The sequence below is a fragment of the Phascolarctos cinereus genome, unplaced genomic scaffold (assembly GCF_003287225.1).
Source record: "Phascolarctos cinereus isolate Bilbo 61053 unplaced genomic scaffold, phaCin_HiC Scaffold_9;HRSCAF=440, whole genome shotgun sequence".
Taxonomy (NCBI): domain Eukaryota; kingdom Metazoa; phylum Chordata; class Mammalia; order Diprotodontia; family Phascolarctidae; genus Phascolarctos; species Phascolarctos cinereus.
The window spans coordinates 93,857,888-93,878,173 of record NW_027556402.1 but is presented as its reverse complement, the minus strand read 5'-3'; the positions used below and the strand labels follow the sequence as shown (position 1 = coordinate 93,878,173).

General features: G+C 35.1%; 1 pseudogene; it reads left to right on the top strand.

Moving 5' to 3' along the window:
• The window catches only part of LOC110196437 (transcription initiation factor TFIID subunit 7-like), a 52,424-nt pseudogene extending 32,657 nt beyond the window's left edge, over positions 1 to 19,767 (top strand).
• The last annotated feature ends 519 nt before the right edge of the window (positions 19,768 to 20,286 follow it).

Below are 20,286 nucleotides of genomic sequence, written 5' to 3'. Positions count from 1 at the left end.
TACCAAAAATATTTTATAGAGCTAGAAAAAAATAACAAAAATTCATCTGGAAGAACAAACGGTCAAGAATATGAAGAGAATTAATAAAAAAAAAAATAGAGAAAGGTGGCCTAGCTGTACCAGTTCTAAAATTATATTCTAAAGCAGCAATCATCAAAACTATTTGGTACTGGCTAAGAAATAGAGTGGTGGATCAGTGCAATAGGTTAGGTACACAAGACATAGTAGTCAATAAGTATAGAAATACATTGTTTGGTAAACCCAAAGACTCTAGCATTTAAGATAAAAACTCACTATTTGACAAAAACTGTTGGAAAAACCAGACAATACTATGAAAGAAACTAGGCATAAACCAACATCTTATACCACATACCAAGATAAGCTAAAAGTCGGTTCATGATTTAGACCTAAAGGGTGATAGCATAAGCAAATTAGGAGATCAAGAAAGAGTTTACCTGTCATATGTATGGACAATGAAAGAATTCATGACAAAATGAGAGACAGAGAACATTATGAAATGCAAATGCATAATTTTGATTACATTAAATTAAGAGGTTTTTGCACAAACAAAACAATGCAACCAATATTAGAAGGAAAGAAGAAAGCTGGGAAACATTTTTTTTGTTACTGCCAGCATCTCTGACAAAGGCCTCAATTCAATAACATGTATGTAATATACATATATATACATATACAGATATATGAATGAGTCAAATCCATAAGAATATAAACTATTGTCCAATTGATAAATGATCAAAGGATATGAATAAGCAGTTTTCAGATGAAGAAATTAAAGCAACTATCCATATTCATAAGAAAAGATGCTTTTTCTCAATAGATGCAAAAAAATTTTGACAAAATACAACAGCCATTCCTACTAAAAACACTACAGAGCATAGGAATAAATGGAGTCTTCCTTAAAATAATAAGTAGTATCTACATAAATCATTCAGCAGGCCTAATATGTAATGAAGACAAGCTAGAAGCACTTCCAATAAGATCAGGAGTGAAACAAGGATGCCCATTATCACCACTGTTGTTCAGTATCACACTGGAAATGTTAGCTTTAGCAATAAGAGAAGAAAAAGAAACTGAAGGTATTACAATAGGCAAAAAAGAAACAAAGCTATCACTCTTCGCAGATGATAGGATGATATACTTAGAGAATCCTAAAGAATCATGTAAAAAAACTACTTGAAGTAACAAACAACTTTTAGCAAAGTTGCAGGCTATAAAATAAACCCACGTAAATCATCACCATTTCCATACATTACCAACAAAGCCCAACAGCAAGAGATACAAAGAGAAATTCCATTTAAAGTTACTGTGGACAAAACAAACCCAGTAATTATATGAACATGAAATTACAAAACACTTTTCACACAAATAAAGTCAGATCTAAATAAATGGAAAAACATCAGTTGCTCATGGGTAGGCGGAGCTTATATAATAAAAGTGACAATTCTACCTAAGCTAATTTACTTATTCAGTGCCATACCAATCAAACTACCAAAATTATTTTATAGAGCTAGAAAAATATAAGAAGATTAATTTGGAATAGCAAAAGGTCCAGAATATCAAGGGAACTAGTGAAAAGAAATGCAGGGGAAGGTGGCCTAGCCATTCCAGGTCTTAAATTGTATTATATAGAAGTAATCATCAAAACTTCTTGGTACTGGCTAAGAAAGAGAGTGGTGGATCAGTGGAATAGATTAGGTATAAGACACAATAGTCAATGACAATAATAATCTACTATTTGATAAACCCAAAGACCCCAGTTTCTGGGATAGAACTTGCTATTTCACAAAAACTTCTAGGAAAACCATAAAAGAGTATGGCAGAAACTAGGCATAGGCCAAAATCTCATACAATACACCAAAATAAAGTCAAAATGAGTTCATGATTTAGATATAAAGGCTGATACTACAAGCAAACTAGGAGAGCAAGGAATAGTTTACCTATCAGATTTATGGAGAACAGAAGAATTCATGACCAAACAGGAGACAGAGAACATTATGAAATGCAAAATGGATAATTTTGATTACATCAAATTGAAAAGTTTTTGCACAAGCAAAGCCAATGCAAGCAAGATTAGAAGGAAAGTAGAAAATTGGGAAAGAATTTTTACAACCAGTCTCTCTGACAAGGGCCTCATTTCTAAAGTACATAGAAAATTAAGTCAAATTTATAAGAATACAAGTCATTCACCAATTGATAAATGGTCAAAGGATATAAGTAAACAGTTTTCATATGAAGAAATTTAAGCCATCTATACATATGAAAAAAAAGTTCTAAATCACTATTGATTAGAGAAATTCAAATCAAAACAACTCTGAGGTACCACATCACACCTATCAGACAGGCCAACATGACAAAACAGGAAAATGATAAATGCTGGAGAAGATGTGGGCAAGTTGGAACATAAATGCATTGTTGGTAGAGTTGTGAAATGATCCAACTATTTTGGAGAACAACTTGGGACTATGTCCAAAGGGCTATGAGATTGTGCATACTATTTGATCCATTAATATCACTTCTAGATCTGTATCCCAAAGAGATCATAAAAAAGGGAAAAGAAACCACATGTTTAGAAACATTTATAGCAGCTCTTTTTGTGGTGGACAAAAATTGGAAACTGAGGGAATGCTCATCAGTTGATTAAGTTGTGGTATACGAAACTAAAGGAATACTATTGTGCTATAACAAATGATGATCAGTAGGATTTCAGAAAAACCTGGAAAGAACTGATGCTGAATGAAGTGAGCAGAATCAGGAGAACATTTTATACAGTAATAGCAACATTATGCAATGATCAACTTTGATAGACTTAGCTCTTCCCAGCAATGAAATGATCTAAGACAATTCCAAAAGATTCATGATGGAAAATAGTATCCACATCCAGAGAAAGAACTATGGAGTCTTAATCCAAATGGAAGCATAATATTATTTTTTTTTCTTTCTTGGGTTTTTCCTTTTTATTCTTATTCTTCTTTCACAATTTCTTGACTAATGTGGAAGTATGTTCAATATGATTGTACATGTATAGCCCATATCAGATTGCTTGCAGTCTTTTGGAGGGGGGAGATGGGAGAGAGGGAGAGAGGGAGAAAAATTTGGAACTCCAAATCTTATAAAAGTGAATGTTGAAATGGAAAATTAAGACTATAAGAACCTTTCCTATAGTTCTCCTGCTGGGACATCCCTGCAGTGGAATGTTTCTACCTTTTAGTCTTTTTTTTTTTTTGTGAGGCAATTGGGGTTTAGTGAGTTGCCCAGAGTCACACAGCTAGGAAGTATTATGTGCCTGCAACTGGATTTGAACTCAGGTTCTCTTGACTCCAGGGCCTCTGTTCTACCCACTGCATCACCTAGCTGCCCCCTGTACCCTTTGATCTTGATTAAAGATGCCTTATTCAAAAAAATGGAGAAGAAAGACTTAATTATGTCTTCTAACTGAACCCAGGTTTCTCTTTACTACTCCATACTTTTTTTTAATAATGTTAATGATGACAACAGTTGTACTATCTACGTCTTAGGGTTATATAAGGGAGTTTCTTTGTAAACCATTAATTGCTATGTTACATGAGCAATACATTGTAATCAATATTAAAATAAATACAATAATACAACCCATACATTTTCAATTATACATTGACCCAAGATGCTATTGTTCAGTCATCTTAGTCATGCCCAGCTCTTCATGACTCCATTTTTCTTTTTCTTGGAAGACATACTGGAGTCATTTCCTTCATCATCTCATTTGACACTTGAGGAAACTGAGGCAAAAAGCATTACATGATTTGCCCAGGGTCACACAGGTAATGTCTGAGGCCAAATTTGAACTCAGGACCTACTGACTCCTGGCTTGGTGCTGTATTCACTGTACCACCAGCTGCCACCCATGTTACCCCATCTAATAGTTTGAAGTAAAAGATATTCTTTTCTTCTCTCTCTTTAAAAAAAGTCATTGAAAAGCATCAGAGAATTTGAGAGCCAGAGATTTCAGAGAAGCTGAGGAAAAGCAAACAGCTGGCAAATAAACGTGATGTAGAATCACAAGATGATAAATACACATTCTCACCAACTTGGCAGTCCAAGGTAAGGAAACTTTTAGTTAGCACCTGGGTGGTGGAGTTGCAATAGCTCACTGATCGATCCCTGGGGCTATTCGAAATACTATAAAATAACAGTCCAAGGCAGCTTTAAGAAAGAAATAGAAACAACTGCTGCTGAAGTCAAAAGAAAATAATGTTATCCATATGGCATTTGGCAACCACTGCCAATAAAAGGGGGGTACATGGTAAATATTATTTTCTCCATTTTGAGGATTGATTATACTAAGATTTTAGTAAACATGCATTGTTTATTCTGAAAAAAAAAAGAAAATATAGTCCTTATCTTTTCCCACATGAAGACTAGAAAATATGGCCTTTAAATGTCATATCTGAAAGATATTCCTATAATCCAAAACACAAAACTTGAAACTTTTAAACAAAGAGAAAAATAAGGCTAAATTGCAAATTAATTCAGTATATGAACTTGGAAGGGAACAGCAAAAATAATTCAGTGATTTAAAAACAATGATTTTTTAAAGGAAATTCAATTAAATCAGCATCTCAAAACTACAAGTAAAATGGTCACCCTAAAATCAGTAGAAGGGCAGTTTGTTTGTATCAGGGGTTCCCAACAAACTTATTTGACCTACCACCCCCTTATAAAAAAAATGTTACTCAGTGTCCACTTGGAAATCTTTAGCCCTTCAACTTTTTTTGAAAATTTGTGTCATTTCAAAAAACTATGTTTTAAATGAAGCATCTTAAATTTAATAATTTATTGTAAATTTTTGAGTTTTTTCCTGCATTGAAATTTTAATGACACAATATTGTTTCAAATAACTTTCTAGTATTATATTGTAAAAAAGTCATTACAGACACATATTCCTGCTGATGCATACTCGACTTCCTGACGATGCATGACATGCTCACCTGTCAACACTTGTTTGTTAAGACCTGTTGGCTGACTTGACCATTGAGTGGTTATAACTTGAATTTTGTGTGTTTCTTTGGAAAAATAATGTAATCACTATGATTTTAACTGTGTTACACAACAGATGAAACATGTTCAAACAGTTTTTCAAAATTTTCTTCTCTTCTTTTCTTTCCTTATGTTCCACCCCACCCCTTATTTTTATCTAATGCCCCACAACTGCACCTGAGGCTACTACTATTCCACTGAATGATTGTAGTGTCCACCAGTGGGCAGTACTGCTCACTTTGGGAACCTCTGGAATTTTGGATGAAATTCTCAGCTTTGGTTACACTCAATGACTTAAATTTTTCTCTGGAGATCCCATTTTGGGAAGACAAACTTTGTGTCCTGAAAGGAAAATGTATTCTTTAGAATAATTTAATCCCTTGTTATTTTCCCAATAAGTAAGCAAATATTAGAATATATTTAACAGAGAACAAGTACTTCTAGCAAATGAGAGGTTGTAGGAATTTCCAAAAATATTTCTATCACACAAAAACCAAAATCTTAAGACTAAAATTCAACAAAAAAAAAATTGTAGTAAGATATTGGAAATTCACGTAAAATATAGATAAAGATAAATAACAAAGCACTAAATTATCAACAAACACACACTACCAAAGTCACAAACTGCTATTTCTCTACATTCTAGAACTGAAAGTCTCAAGAACACTTATGCCTCTGCTTTCCATGTTGGTTTATCAGCCTAACATTGTAAGCTAGTCAATAGTAAAGATGTTTCAATACTGTCTACTTGACATCGAGGCTTAGAAGCTTGGAAGGTACTATGTATGACAACAGTGGAATCCTGCAGAGATATTTGTTGCTTTCTCTAAGGAATATGTGTGTGCATGTCTATCTATACATAAATATGCATATATGTGCATAAATATACACATATGCATATACGTATGGACACATGCATATACATACATACCTATACATACACACACGCATATGTGCCCACTATTTGGGCAATTAGAATGATTCTACTTTGAAGGAAGATATGGGAGCTAGTCAATTTTGTAGGGATGATGTAAAGAAAATTGGATAGGTAAGAAAGAGAGATCCCCTAAGAAGAAGGGGGAAGGAAGAGGAAGAATAGGGAAAACTATCTTACATAAAAGTTGTATAAGGAAGAGTTTTTATAATGAAAGGGGAAAGAATGGGGCACACAATGCTGGAACTTCACTATCAACTAAATTGGCTCAAAGAGGGAAAACACACATACACAATGGGTAATAAAAATATATATTATCCAGTAGGGGAGTGGGAAGGAATGTGACAAAAGAAGGTGGGCAGGGAGGGAGATAAAAGGGAAGGTAGACAAAAGATGTCAGTGATCAGAAGCAAAACAGACTTTTGAGGAGGGACATGATAAAAAGAGAGGGTATAAACAGGAGAAAATAGGATTGAGGGAAATATTAGTACAGTGAACATGAATGGGTTGAACTCACTCATAAAATGGAAATGCAAAGTGGATTAGAAACCAAAATCCTACACTATATTGTTAACACAAATACATTTGAACCAGAGAGACACATAGAGTTATCATGAGAGGCTGGAGCAGAATGTATTATGTTTCAGCTAAAGTTAAAGAAAGGGGTAGTAATTATGTTATAAAAGTAAAGCAGAAATAGACCTAAATGAAAGGGGTAAGTGGAGAAACTACATCTTGCTAAAAGGAACCATAATGAAATCATATAGCTTACAGATAGATGGAGAGATAGAAAATATAGATAGAGATGTAGATATAGATATAGATAGATATAAATATAGATATCTATATGTATTTATTTCTAGCTCCTGGCTCTATCTATTTGTCTACCTATATCTATATATACCAAATGGCATAACATCTAAATTCTTAATGGAAAAGTTAAATGAATTACAGGAGTGAATAGACAGTAAAATTATACTAGTGGAAGAAATCATCTTCCCCTTCTGAGAGCTACATACATGTATATAACCCTGAAATAAACAAATAAAGAAGTCAAGGAGATAAATATAGTCTTAGAAAAGTCAGATATGAGAGATTTTTGGAGAAAACTGAGTGGGAATAGAAAGAATTATTCCTTTTTCTCAGCTGGTACCTTCATAAAAATTGACAATGGGCATAAAAACCTAACAACCCAATGTATAAAAGCAGAACTATTAAATGCATCTTTTCCAGACCATAATATAATAAAAATCCATATAATAAAGGGCTTTTAATGTGTGAATTAAAATTAGTTAAAAACTAAATAATTTAATCCTAAAGACTAGTGGATCAATGGACAAATCATAGATAAAATTAGTTATTTCCTTAAAGAGAACGACAATGATGAGACAATATTCCAAAATTTGTGGGGTGTAGCCAAAGCAATAGTTAAGTCAAATGTTATATCTCTTAATGCAAACATTAATTTGAAAAAAAAGAAAGAGTAGATCAATGAATTGGGCATGCAACCAAAATAACTAGAAAAAAATAAACTAAAAATCTCCAATGAAACACCAAATTGGGAATTCTGAAAGTCAAAAGAAAGTTTAATAAAATTGAAAGTAAAAAAAAAAAAAGACATTAAACTAATACAAATAGTTTTATGGGGAAAACAAAACAATAAAATTGACAAAAAATTGATTTTAAAAAGAATGATAAAATCAAATTATTAATATAAAAATGAAAATAGTGAATACACCACCAATGAAGATGAAATTAAAGCAAATTTTAGGAGTTATTTTGAACAATTATATGCCAGTAAAACTGACAATCTAAGTGAAATAGATTCCCAGATTAATAGAATACTGAAATAACCCTATCATAGAAAAAGTAATTAAACAAGGTTACTAAGGACAAAAAGAATTAGCTCCCATAGAAAAATTATCCAGAACCAGATGGATTTACAAGTGAATTCTATCAAACATTTAAGGAACATTCTATCCCAACACTATATGAAGTATTTGATATAATAGGTAAATAAGCAGTTCTACCAAATTCTTTTTATGACTCAAATATTATTTTGATACATAAACCAAGGAGAGCAAAAATGGAGAAAGAAAATTATAGATCAAATTTTTAATGGATATTGATGAAAAAATCTAAACACTAGCGAGGAGATTTCAGCAATAGTTTCATCTAGTTTCATCAACAAGATGATTGGGTAGGATTCATCTCAGTAATTTAGGACTAGTTCAATATTAGGAAAACTATCAGCATGATTGACCATATCAGTAACAAAAATAACAAAAATCATAGGATTATATCAACAGAAAGCGAAAAAGCTTTTCACAAAACACCACAGTCATTCATATTAAAAACACCAGAAATCTTAGTAATCAAAGGAGACTTTCTTAAAATTATAAACCGTATCTATCTATATCAGCATTTCTGTATCTAGCATATTACCATATCTACATTGTCTATATTAGCATTTCTATATACTCTACCAACAATCCTCACCAACAAGAAATAGAGAAATTTCTTTTAAAATAACTGTAGATGATATAAAATACTTGGGGGTCTATCTGCCAAGACAAACCCAGGAATTACATGAACACATTTACAAAATACTTTCACAGAAATAAGGACAGATATAAGGAATTGGAAAAATATTAATTGCTTATGGGTAGGCCTTGCAAATATAATATAAATAACAATTCTACCTAAGTTAAATTACTTGTTCAGTGCCCTACCAATCAAACTACCAAAGAACTAATTTATAGAGCTAGAAAAACCAGTAACAAATTTCATCTGGAAGAGCCAAAGGTCAAGAATGTCAATGTAATCAATGAAAAATACATACATACATATATATATATATATATATATATATATATATATATATATATATGCATGCATGCATACATATACACACACATTATATATGTGTGTATATATATATATATACACACATATATAATGTGTGGGTGTGGGTGTAAAGGAAAGAAGCCTAGAGATTCCAGATTTCAAACTTTATTACAAAGCAATAATCAGCAAAAACAATGTGCTACTGACACACAATAGATTAGGCACACAATACACATAGTAATCTGTTGTTTGATAAACCCAAAGACCCCAGCTTCTGGGACAAGGACTCACTATTTGACAAAAATTGCTGGGAAAAAATGTAAAGCAGTTTGGCAGAAGCGAGGTATAGATCATCATCTCATACTGTAAAAGCTAAGGCTAAAATGGAATAATTAGAAATAAAAGGTGATATTATTAATAAATTTGGAGAGCATGGAAATGTGTATCTGTCATATCTATGGATAAGGGAAAAGCTTATGAGCAAACAAGAGACAGAGGGGATTAGAGTAAGCAAATTATATGATATGATGGTTGAAAGATGAAATGACTGAGGAAAATTAAGATTCAGTCTTCTGAACGTAGTGATTTATAAAACAATGCATACCAAATACCTACCAAAGAAGGTCAAGACCTCCTCATCTTAGGCCTGGATCCTGAATACAGGAGGAGACAGAGTTTTATACATTAAAGAAAATCAAATAAGATCAATTGATTAAAAGGAAACAATAAAACATTAGGTAATCTGATTTCTGATTGGAGAAAATATTAGAGACTTTCTAAGTTGGGAAGGGAAAGTAAACAGGTACAGTTCTCTGAATTCAGAAAAAGAGATGTCTCTGCTAAGCATCTGTGAATGACAAAAGGAACATGGGAAAAAATATATGGGAAAGAATACGATCAGTTTGTGGTAAGTTTTCAGATAAGACATAGCAGTTGCTTGAGCTGCCCAATTGTGAGAAAACTCATTTCAACAACCTTTGGATATGATTGAGTTTCTGGTCCCCATAATGTAGGTCCTCTCTACATTTATTTATTCAACAAGGAATCCTATTTTGTAACACACACACATAATTAAGTAAAATCAAGAAATAATATGGTTGTCAAGGAACTGAGACCCCATAGACAGCTATAAACCAAATTCTTACATTCTTAAGGAAGACTTTCTGTCGGAGCAAAAATAAGCCATAGGCAGGTTGTCAGGATGAAGTTAGTCCGTTGTTTCTGGGACTCTGGTCCAATGAATTCACAGGTTCTAATTGAATACTTATGAGAACAGACTGCCATTAAAATCACTGTTGTGTCAGTGGCAGAAGAGCTAATTCTCTATAAGATTATACCTTTAGGCTTTATAAGCCAGGAGAATGACACTTTCATAAAAGCAAACCTGATTGTGAGTCTGCTTCGGTAAGCAGAGAAGTGAAAAGTGACCCTCATAGTCACAAAATCCTCATGTTTGGAAAACAGTTTTTGTGTGTGTGTTAAAAATCAATAAATGAAAAGTTTAGAAATTAAATCAATAATCTATTGAGAAATCAGAGAAGAAGCTGTATAAAACTTGCTAAATTAGATAAATGTGAATTTGCTATAAAGCAATAGCCACAAAATGTTTCTTTTGTGGTGTGGGGAGATGCTAGCCAATGGAGCATGCCCAGCATGCTCAGCCTACAACAATTCTAAGTAGAAGTATTGGGGATCCTGTCTCTAGAAAGGCGTGATATTGTAATGACATATTAATGGAATGGTTTTGCCTTGCTCTCTCTTAGTAGCAAGCACAAACCAACATTCTATAAGTACTTCCCATCTGTTAATCATATTCTGAAGAGACAGAATATTGATTATTGTTAAGTCTGAACCAAAGTTCATTCAAGACACATTTACCAATCAAAGCAAGTCTTTCTCTTATTTCCTCACTTGCTGTAGTGAGGAGATCAGGACAGCTCGTAGACACTGCATTGGGTAGAGGGGCTGTAGTGGTTAGTGGATGCCTCATGCCTTTGTCCCCTAGGACACCACTATGTTCATTCTCATTCATTCTCTTCCTTCTTGTCTCTCTTTCCCCCTCCTCTCTCTCCTTTGTGAGTGTGTGTGTGTGTGTGTGTGTGTGTGTGGTGTGTGTGTGTGTGTTTACCCTGGCTTCCATTGCTAGTCATGTGTTATTTCTCCCCAGTCTAGATTTTGTCAATGACACCAGCCTCCACTGATGGTGTTCCCCCGATTGCAATAGGGCATCTTGCACCCCATTTACATTTAACCACTTGTATTAAAATTGTATCTTATTCTGCTCTCCCTGACTGCCCCTCACCCCTTCTAGTGAGTGTAATACATTTATAAGTAGGCAGTAGAAAGTAGCAGTAGTAGAAAGTAACATTGCAAAGGGGAACCTAGTTTTCCTATACAAACCATCCCAAAAATCAAAGGAGCATAATTTACCAATTGCAACATATATTAACCAAAAATCACATGCTGGTAAAAATATGTGCTGAATCATGGGAAGCCATCTAGGAATTACTTTCAGGTATTTTTGGTTCTAAGATATGTAAATCTCAGATAGGTTCCAGATATCCACAGTGAGACCAGAAGAACATTAAATGTTACTGATAACTGAGATGATATGGATAAGTTTTGCCAACAACTTTGAGATGATTTCGATGTATTAATGAACTAACCCCAAGGTAGCATACATAAGAGTTAATGTGTTCCCCCAAAAAATAACTTTATAAAAATTAGACTACAAATTCCTGACCATAACCATTCTTGCATCTCTGTTTAGGTCCATGCTGCCCTGTGCTCCTAATTCTAATCTATGGTTTTGTGAATGTCACTATGTCCTTCTACTTCCCCATCCTCTTTCCCATGCTGTCTGCCTTCTTCCAAAACCCAATCTCCATCTCCATGCTGTCTGCCTCTGTATCTTTTTTTGCTGTTTGTCTCTATGCTTCTATATGCTCTTTGCTTCATTAAAGTGTGATTGCAGCCTCACTTTGCACTGGCATCCTAGTCTTTCTCAATTGAATACCCAAAGAGCTAGGCATGCCTGCCCAATTTCATAATTTCATAATTACCAATTTACCATTTAACAGTCAGATTAGATTTTATGAAGGAATGTTTACTTCAGAAGTATAATAACAAATACACAAATGTATTCTCCAGCAGTGGGACATAACCTCTCTACTAACTCATACTCTGTAATGAAGGAAATTAAGTTTACATTTATGTCAGCCCAAATTCTAAGTTCACATGCCCCTTGGTCTCAAGTCCTAGTCACCCTAGCTTGTCAGGGCTTCACTTAGTTGTGCATTCAGTATGCCATGCCTTTCCTCCACACAGACACCTAAAAACCTTACCATAGGTTGGTCATTATCAATGACAAGGACTGCCCCCTCCCCCTTCTAGTCTAAAACTGGGAAGAATGAATGAAACAAACAAACAAACAAAAAAACCTAAGACCATTTCTTAGTTCTACAGGTTCTGAAGGAGATTGGGGAAGGTACCCCTTCACCCCCTTGCCAGTTCAGTTCAAGGCACCCATGTCGTTGGTGAGCCTTTACCTTCACTGCAGTCAGAGAAAGGAAAAGAATCCAAGGGAAAGAGAGCACTGCAGTTAAAAAAAGAGCAAGTGACCCAGCTTGGTAGTTTTAAAGATGCAGCCTGTTTCAGGTATACAGGTGCCTCCATTCCTTCATGAAGCCTGCTTCAAAGCCTGGTTATGCCTGTTTTAGGTGAAATAATACTGATATGATAGGTATAAGCTTGCACACTTTGAAAGGCTGGGCAGAAATTCAGGCACTGGAGGCCTTGCAGAGAAATTTATCCACAATTCATGTAGTGGGGGAGATGTAGCCTTGTGGTGGGGATCTGACCCATCAGTTTAAGTATGGATTGTTTGAAGATCTTCAGAATTTATAAAGGGCTAGAGTAGGACCAGTAATGACACATATTAAAAAAAAGTAAATTATCAAATAACTGTAAAGAAAAGCAAATAAAGTGCAGGGACTCGGTAGCAGTCCCTCTGAAAATGTCAATCTACAAATCATAAAGGAGAATGAAAGTAAATGAGGCTAAAAAAAATCCAGAATTTATAAACATTGCATTTTTAGATATTAACATTTTTCCTGAAATTGGAGTACCATTGTAGAATTTATACAAACCTAATCATCTTCCTAATATCCTCTAAAAAATAAGTAAATCAAATTATTCTAGTCCCAAGATTTCTTACACAATTTGTGGTAAACTCATCTTTTCTTTATAGTAAATGAGGCAAAACTGACTAAGCATTTTATATTTAGAAATTAGAAACACTTAGCCTTTATTAAATTATAAATTGGAGTTTTTTTTTTTCATTTAAGGGGATCCCTTTTATGAGTACCTTTGCTGAGTATTGATGCTTCTTGGAAAATATTATCAGGTCTAAAATCATAGCATGCTAAAGCTGGAAAGATCTTCTGGAAGAGATCAAGACAAAACAACTCATTTAATAGGAGAGGAAACTGCAGCTTAGGCAGGTGGCTGGCCCAAAGTCACACAATGAATTTGTCAGAGTTAAATCTAAAACCAAGATTTTCTCTCTTCTATCTAAGGGGCCTTTTCTCTATATTCATAAGCTAAAGTATTATGTTTAAAATTTCCCACTGAAATCGTTTTAAGAGTGTGGTAAGTTGTATATCTTTTTCTAAGTGTCAAATAATAATCATCTTCAAGAAATTGTGGTTTTCCCAGACTGCGTTTAATAAGAAGAAAAATCTGTTTGTTATTATAGTTGCTATGGTGGAAAGGGAAAAAATCTAAAACTCAAAAATCTTTCTTTAGTGTAAAAGTAGTCTCAGAGTTACTGGGTGCATAGTTTATAAGTGAATCATCTTTCTGAGCTGTCTCCAAGGGCTTTTTCTTATTGAAATGCTTTGTCTTTCATAGGTGAGAAGGTTCAAATGCTAGCAATAACTTTATATGAGCTTTTACCGTTTTTCTCAGACAAATCAGAGAATCTACAATACTAATGACTAAGGAAGATGCTTTTTAATGTACTTAACCACTAAAATAAAGGTGTGATTTTGATGTAAGAATGCAGTGGATGATTCTCGAGAATCCAGTCTACCCACTCAAAATAGACTATTCAACATTAGTATTGGAATTATGTTTGGTCTGGATTAGAGGTACTTAATTGACTCTGGTGTGTAAGATCAATCAACAAGTTTATTAAGGCCTACTATGTAAAGGTACTGAGGATTCACATACAAAAACACAAAAAATTAAACAATCCCAGCTCTCAACGGGTTTACATTTTAATGGAAGAGATTAGAGATTAGTAATAACTTCTCTGCTTTCAGCACTTATTCTATTCTCTCTCTCTCTGTCTCTCTGTCTCTCTCTCCTAGTGCCTGAAGACTGGCTATATTACATTTTAATCCTTCCCCAGGGTACTCTGGTATCTTTAAGGGGCTGGGGGTGGTTCTACTCTCTACCATATTGGTTTAAACCCCTCAATTTTAGGAGGTTCCCAGTATCCTAGTTTAATTTAAACAATTAATAATCAGATGAAGAATATTTATTTCAACATAAATACAAGCATTCCCTCAATACCTAAGGGGCATAATTGTCCCCTGCACCACCTTGGTCTCTGAGGAGAGAAGGAGGATTAGATTCTCAGCCTAGCTTAGTTCCTACATAGTATCAGTACCACTGAGTTCCAAATACAAAACTCCCTTGGGCTTGTATCCTGGATTCTCAAGGATTCCTTGCTAGGCTAACAATAACATGTACCCTAGAATCCCGGCTTCATGTTTTGAGCTCTTGGGTCCAAGCACTCTATTTGCCTGAACCTAGAAATGAAAAGGACAATCAAAACAGATCCAAAACCTAAATCCATTTCTTAGGGCCAAAGGGCCTATGGGAAAAGCAGTCTTTTCCCCACTCAGCTAAGTTATGGTATACCTCCTGAAAGTGAACAAGACCTTCAACCCTGAATGCCACAGAAAGGAAGAGAGATTGTGCCTCTGTCAGGTAAATTTTAAGATGTAGCCAGCTCTGGCTATACAGCCAGTGAAAAGAGGCTGCTTCCATTCATGTGGTAGGGTAGCATAGAATTTCATCCCCCAAAAGCAGGTCCCTGGTGTCTTCCATGTAGGTACCTCCATTTTAGGTGACTAGGACATGCATCAAAGTCCTGGTAAACATATGTACGCATATATACATACACACGTATATACATATGTATATGTATACCTAAGATAGAGATATATAAGCATATATACACATGTGTGTGCATATACATATATGTATTTTGTGTATGTAATTGTATGCATATTTATTTATATATAAAAAGCATAATTATGAAGAGAATTAATAGAAAGGAAATGTAAGCTAATTAGGAAGGTGGAAATGTTCCTACCAGTTGAAGAAAATCAGGAGTGGATTCATATAGACCATGGAGCTTGAGCTATGTCTTAAAGAAAGAGAGAGATTCAATGAAATAGAAAGGAGAAAGAAGTGCTTTCCAGGTTGGGGGTGGGGGGGGAGGTGGGGTAAAGTTGGTAGAAAAGCATGAAGAATGGAAATAGAGTACTATGTTGAGAAAAAAGAAAGAAGAACAATTTGACTGCAAAGAGGATGAGAAGATAAGTAGAGGATAAGTTATATAGAGCTTTAAAAGCTAAAGAGGAGTTTATCTTTTATCTTTAAGACAATAGACAGTCACTAGATTTGATTAAATGGGATTGGTTGTGGCTCAGATGATCAGATCTGTAATTGGGGAAAATAATTAGAAGTGAGTGGGGAGAAGTAGAGTGGGGATGATCAATGAGGATTCTATTATGATAATCTAAGGGAGAGGGAATTAAGGCCTCTTTTACAGCAGGAGAGTGACTTTCTCAAGGTCATTCCTTCAGCAGTGGCAGAGCTTACATTCCAATAGGCTATATGATGATATACTGGTAATCTGCATTCTCACTGTAGTCCTTTATTCCCTCAATTAAAATATATGCACATGCAACCTTCTCCCCACACTTGGAAAGATGACTGTGTAGGTGATTCCTGTGTATGTAGAATAAAGTGGTATGATGTGAAAGATGTTGCACAAACAGAAACAACAAGATTTTGTAACTGATTGCCTATGTGTGGTAAGCAGGAATGAGAAGTTAAGGATAACATTGAAGTTATGAACCCAGAAGACTGATAGGAAGGAGGTACTTTTAATAAAAATAAGGAAGTTTGGGATAGGAATGGGTTTGGGCAGAAAAGACAATGAGTTCTGTTTTGAACATGTCACATTTGTATGTATCTAGGACAACCAGTTGGAAATACTGAATAAAAAGTGAGGTGATGAGATACTGAAACTCCAGGAAAAGAATGGAATTGGCCACAAAGTTAGGGAAGTCATCTGTACAGAGATGAAAATTAAATCCTCAGAAGTTGATGAGGTCACAGAGAGTACACGCATATGTAGAGAGAAAAGGGCCTAAGAGAGGGGTTTGGAGCAAACCCAAAGTTAGGGCTGATGATTTTAATTATAAACTAGTACAGAAAACTGAGAAGATGTGGTTGGATGGGTAGGAAGAGAACTAAGAGAGAGGGCTTAGTATTTAACTTAGGCACAAAAATTCCTAGCATCGGGTGGGAACAAATGGGAACAAATACAGTCAGCTACATACCAAATGGTAGAATTAATCTAATTATTACTAAGAATACTAACTGATTTTGATCCCAAAACAGAGCTTTAAATTTAAACCATTCTTGTTGGCTTGAATATTTTATTTCTTTGTTCATTTTGTTTTGCTTGGGGGCAAAAGTCGGCTACAGAACAAAGTAATATGCAAGTTGATCAAGTCAGTTACCCTCTGTTTGCCTCATTTTCCTCACCTGTAAAATACATGGGCACCTACTTCCCAGGGTTGTTGTGAGGATCAAATGAGATCATATTTGTAAAGTTGTTATTGTTAGGACCTGAAAGGAGATTAGATTGTGTTTATTTAAGACTTTTAAATTAAGAAACTACCCAGATTCTTTAAGAGTCTTCTGAATCTGGGATTCATATAACCCTCATCTCATGTCAGTCAATGGATGCTATTAGTCAGTCAATTAGCATTTATTAAAGCATTACTAGTGCTAGGCACTGTGATAAATTGTGGACTTTCCAAACATTCAATGTACCTATACAATACACAGTAAGTACATCTACATATTGTACTTCCAGTCTTTCTTTGGGTGGCCTGACTGCCAAATTTCCTTTCTTCTAGTCATTCCATTAATCGTCCCTGGGTGTCTAAAGAACCACCATAGCTATAATTCCATATAAGTGGAAACTAGTGTGGCCAATAAAAGGGTGTGTTTAACAGTTCAACAAATTGGCAACACCAAAAGCATGATCAAAGAAGCAAAAAAGTATTAATGAGCATCAGGTTCACAGGTGTTGGTGCAGATACAAGGCAGAGTTAATGACATTATGTATATATAAGATATATCACATATATCTCATATATTTAAAATTTAAAGTATATTATATAGGAGTATATAAAATAAGGTGTGATTCTAAGATGAAGTTAAAGAACATGTATGTCACCAATAAGGACAATGGTGATAGAAAATTTGGGTAAGATAAAGCTCAATTCACATATATGACATTCCCTTCACAATCTGGCAATCTCCTAATGGTTGTCTCCTCTTATTTCCCAGCACACTTTCTCTGTTACAACGAAATTTGGACTACGTTACCTTCGGAAAACACCCTCCTCTATGCCTCCATTTCTTTGCTTATACCCTCCAGGTCCTTGTGAGGTCAGAGTTTGGAGGTCTTGAAAGGAATCTTTCCAAATGTGGGGAGAAGGTTGCATGTGAATAAATTTTAGTTGAGGGAATAAGGACTACAGTGAGAATGCAGATTGCCAGTATGTCATCATATGGCCTATTGGAGTGTAACCTCTGCCTCTGCTAATGGAATGACCTTGAGAAAGTTACTCTCCTGCTCTAAAAATTTATTTGCATATTATGTCAAATATTGAATCTGCTGTAACATCTAGCATAGTTCTGGACACACAAAAAAACAATTCTTATGGAACAAATTGTGGTACTTGCGCTGTTTCCCTTACAGGGCAGTTAATGAAGAAAGTACTTTGTAAATGTTGAAATGCTATTGGACTGTAAGATATTCCTAATAAATGTTTATGTTTGAATTTACACTTTTCTCCTTTCCACTTGGGGCAGTCAGGTGCCACAGTAATCAGAGTGTTAGGCCTGAAATCAGGAAGACTCATCTTCATGAATTCAAATGTGGCCTCAGGTACTTACTAGCTATGTGACCCTGGGCAAATAACTTAAGCACTGTTTGCCTCAGTTACCTCATATGTAAAATGAGTTGGATAAGGAAAGGGCAAACCACTCCAGGATCTTGGCCAAGAAAATACCAAATGGGATCACAAAGAAACAGACACAACTGAAATATCTGAACAGCAACCTTCACATTTTTTGAGTCTTATCCCTTGGTTAAAACCCAAGTCAAACAACACCTCTTCTTTGAAGGTACTCATCTCCTTGATGAGCAATAATTTTTCCCCCTCAAATCTTAAACTGATCTTTTTTAACACTTCTGGTATACTTATTACTTATTATGTAATATTGGAAAGAACATGGGCTCTAGAGTCAGAAGACCCAAGTTCAAAATTTTCTTCCTATGTGACCATGGGTGAGTCACTTAACTTTCTTGGACTTCAAATTCGTCATCTGGAAAAGGTGGAGATTCGACCAGATGGTCTTTGAGGTCCCATCTAACTCTAGAGCTCTGACTCTTTATGATGATTCTATGATTTTGTCCCACCTGCAGACTGTTAGTTCTGAGTGGGAAGAGAATGAGCCTTCCCCAAACTTTGAATCTGCTATAACTTCTACCATAGCTCTGGATGCACTATAGGGTCTTAACAACAATAAAACAATGCTTACAGAACAAAGGGTGAACCAATAGATGAATAACAAATGATGTAATGATAAAATATACTACAATCTTTGAAAAGAAATACAAACACTTGGCCAATCTACTACCTTCTATTTTCACTCACTGCTTAACTTTTCCTACTAGATCTAATTAAAAAAAAAACCTCCCAGATGACAATCACCTTTTTTCTTAGGGTCAGAAGCCTTCTAGTGTTTAACTCTGGTTCACGGTCAGGGTCAGGCTTTGCACTTCCTCACTGACTTTCAGTGCTTTGAGCCCTCAGAGCAGCCTGTCATGAAAGCTTGCCCCTACAGACTGCTCTCTCTTCCCCTCCCCTACTTACACTTCAGCTGTCAAAATCTTTTAATTATCTAATTAGTCTGACTCTGGAGCAGATCAGTGTGTGCCGCCCTCTGAGTCCAGGGTTCTTGCTGTTTCTTGATGAGAACAGCTTTAGTTCCTCTGACCTGCTTTCTCCCTTGCTCTCTTTGTGGCAAATCTGAAAAGAGAAAGAAAACACAGGTTATCCTAAAACCTGTGATAGTCTTAAAGCATTCAGAAAAATTAAAGATTTCCTTGGCAACCAGGCTTCTACTTCCTTGCCTCCACCTCCTTTCCCATCTTTGGATCTTAGTGCTTCCAGAAAAGTTATTTTGAGTAGATTATGAAAGATCTTTCATTAACTAACCTAATCATTCCCAGCAGTTATCCTGAACCCACCTTCCTTCATCTCCTTACATGGCATATTCTTTTCCTATTCCCATTAATTAGTAATCTTTTACAAGAAAATAAAGTATTGCTTCTTCCTGTCTTATAAAAAATGTGGAGAAATAGAATGTTAGGGGAGTAGAGGTATAAATCCAGAGACTTTAGACTAATTGTTCCCTTTGTCCTCTGTACTCTCAGGAAAATTATGACATTTATGGTGGGCTATGGGTGCCTTCAGCTCTCCTCTCCTAACTCAGGGAAAGTTCTTCTCTACACAGGTGTTGGAGGAGAAGATATTTTACCAGCTAAGCTACCAGTCTATATGTAGGTCTTGGCACATCACCACAAATATGTGGGGACCCAGAACAGTTATTCTAGGTTCAACATTGACCATAGGCCCATGGGCACTCAATAACTGGTCCTAAGGTCCTTTGGGTGTGTTTATTTTTTTCTTCCAGTCAGACAGAGAATGGAATTAGTTCAAGGTAAAGATATTTAAGGACATTTATTAGCTGTGTGACCCTGGGAAAGTCACTTAACCCTGTTTGCTTCAGTTTCCTCATCTGTAAAATGATCCAGAGAAAGGAATAGTAAACCACTTTATCATTATTGTTGTTTTTATACCTTTGCCAAGAAAAAAATTGGGGTTATGAAAACTCAGACACAACTCAACAACAAAGATATTTAATAAAATTGTGTAGTAAGAATTTTTACAATTGAACATCCTTCCAGTAGCCTATATCAAACTCTTCCACAAAAACATACAGCTCTAGTGGGGAGAGTGAGCCTGAACATGGATCATAATGAGAAGTACATATGGGAGGGAAAGAAACCTTTGATGCTGCAG